Here is a 2456-nt window from a genome sequence, read left to right as displayed (position 1 = left end):
CAGGGAGAGCAGAGGAGGGAGTTCCGGGGGCGTGTGTGCAGGGGGGCGTGTGCGCGTGTGTAGGGTGTGTGCGCGCACGTGTGCAGGGGCGTGCGTGCAGGGGGCGTGTGTGTGTGGAGGGCATGTGTGCAGGGGGCGTGTGCACGTGCATAGGGTGTGTACGCATGTGTGCAGGGGCTGTGCGTGTGGTGGGTGACTGTGCGGAGGGCATGTGTGCAGGGGGCGTGCCTGTGTGTGGAGGGTGTGTGTGCATGTGTGCACGTGTGCAGGAGCCGTGCGCGTGGAGGGCATGCGTGCGGAGGGCGTGTGTGCAGGGGGTGTGCCTGTGTGTGGAGGGTGTGTGTGCATGTGTGCAGGAGCCGTGCGTGTGGAGGGCGTGCATATGGAGGGTGTGGGTGCACACATGAACACCTGTGTGTGTGCATGCGTGCGCCTGGGGGTGCAGAGGTGGGGCCCAGCGTGTGGGGAGTGGGTGAGGCTGCAGTTGGGGGGCGGGGGCAGAGGAGGAGCGGGGAGCAGGGAGCACCGCCAAGGCTCTCTGATTGCAGGGCGTGGCCCCTTGGCAGGGATAGGAGGAGGAGGCTGTGGGGCCCGAGGTTGAAGTTGGGGGGCGGGGTCTGAGTGGGGCTCTTTGGCTGGGGTGGGAGGGGCTGGGGCCGGTCTGGGTGGGGCCCGGGGCTCCTTGGCCCCCCGTCCCAGCCCGGTGGAAGTGGGGACCCCTCCTGCTGTCTTTCAGTCCTTGCGGGTCCGCAGGCTTCTCCGCCCCTTCTTCTTGATGCAGAACTCCTCCATGATGAAGAAGACGCTCAAGTGCATCAGGTCATCACTGCCGGAAATGGCCAGGTGGGCTTCTGGCGCCGGCTGCCTGCTGGCCCTGGGGCGCCGGGACTGCGGCCTGGGAGGCCAGTGGCTGGGTGTTTGGGGGCCTCCTGGCAGCCCCTCAGTGGCCTTGAGCCCCCTGCCTGGTATGGCAGAGCCCTGTGGATGCTCCCTCCTGCCCCGCTGTGGCTGTGGCCCCTGCCCACTCCTCGTGCCCTCCCCCACTTCTCCCTCAGTCCCCTCCCCCAGTGACTCTCGTGGGTGACCCCTCATGGTCCGGCCCAGATGGTGGGTGTGGCCTTCTCTGAGACAGCGGGGGTCCTTGGACCCTGGGAGATGCGCTTTGGGTCCCCGGTCGCCCCTGCCAGGGAAAGAGGGCTCCTTTAGGGTGGGGCCAAGGGCTGAGCGCAGAGCAGGGAGCTGCCCGCGTGGTCGGGTCAGCGTGTGCGGTGCGTGTCCCGTGCTGAGGCTCCCCCCCCCCGCCCCCCCGCAGCGTCGTACTGCTGCTGGCGCTGCACCTGTGCGTCTTCACCATGTTGGGGATGCTGCTCTTCACAGGCGAGAAGGTACGTGCTCTGCTCTGTCCCTGCCCAGGGCCTTGGGCTTCGGGTTAACGGGGTGGCCCTTGGGGAAGCCTCTGGGTTGTTCTTGGCCCGGCTAGGCAGCCTGCCCAGGCCTCATGACCAGGGTCGGGGTCTGCCCACCCAGGTAGTAGGAGCTCTCCCTGTGGCCGGTCTCCCACGTGCCCCCGTTGGGCCCCTGTCTACCCCCGGCCTCATGGGCTCAGGGCCAGTTTGCCTGGCTGCCCTCCTCCCCTCTCCCCTCCCTGCGCCACAACTGACCCTGCTTTCTCTGCACTCCTGTTAGACGGAGGCCCCCTCAGACTGGCCTTGGGGGCGGTCAGGATGGCTCCCCTCCCGGCACCTGCCTGTCCCTGCCTCCTCTCCCCTACTCGTGGGCTTTGGCTTCCCCTGGGTCCCCTTCTCCCCACCCCCCCAGCTCCTTGCTGCTGCTTGGCCCCCAGGCGTGTGTTGCTGTGTGGAGGTGTCTCCTGCCTGTCACCCCGGTGTCCCCTGCTTCCCCTCCCCGCGCACCTGTGGTCCGCTGTGGCTTTCTTCACGTCCTGGCCAGGGCCACTGTCCTCAGGGCTGGGCCGTCCGTCTGACCTGGGAATGTGGCCAGCAGTCAGCTGCGGCTGGTTTTCAATGAGCTTCTGGTGATATTTGGGGGTTCAGGCTGTGCTGGCCGTGAGGGAGGAGCTGGGGGGGCTGGAGGTGCCGTGTGTGTGTGTGTGTGCGTGTGTGTATGTGTTTGTGTGTGTGTGTCTGTGCATCTGTAAGTCTGCGTGAGTCTCTGTGTCTGTGTGTGGCTGCGTGTCTGCGTCTGTGTGTCTACGTGTCTGTGCGTCTGCGTGTCTGTGTGTCTGTGTGTGTCTGCGTGTCTGTGTCTGTGTGTCTATGTGTCTGTGTGTCTGTGCATCTGTAAGTCTGCGTGAGTCTGTGTGTCTGTGTGTCTCTGTGTCTGTGTGTGTCTGCATGTTTGTGTGTCTGTGTGTGGCTGCGTGTCTGTGTCTGTGTGTCTATGTGTCTGTGCATCTGTAAGTCTGCATGAGTCTGTGTGTCTGTGTGTCTGTGTGT

At 65.4% G+C, this 2456-nt stretch overlaps 1 long non-coding RNA gene across 1 annotated transcript in view; it reads left to right on the top strand.

Annotated features, from left to right (window-relative positions):
• Nucleotides 1-669: 669 nt before the first annotated feature.
• Nucleotides 670-2456, top strand: part of LOC115284821 — a 2282-nt gene continuing 495 nt past the window's right edge. Inside the window, exons 1-2 of the long non-coding RNA XR_003905349.1 lie at nucleotides 670-843; nucleotides 1313-1385. This is a non-coding gene — a long non-coding RNA (uncharacterized LOC115284821). The remainder of the gene's footprint in view (nucleotides 844-1312; nucleotides 1386-2456) is intronic.

This window comes from Suricata suricatta, unplaced genomic scaffold (genome assembly GCF_006229205.1).
Source record: "Suricata suricatta isolate VVHF042 unplaced genomic scaffold, meerkat_22Aug2017_6uvM2_HiC HiC_scaffold_218, whole genome shotgun sequence".
In the NCBI taxonomy this organism is placed as follows: domain Eukaryota; kingdom Metazoa; phylum Chordata; class Mammalia; order Carnivora; family Herpestidae; genus Suricata; species Suricata suricatta.
This window is presented reverse-complemented; position numbering and strand designations above follow the sequence as displayed.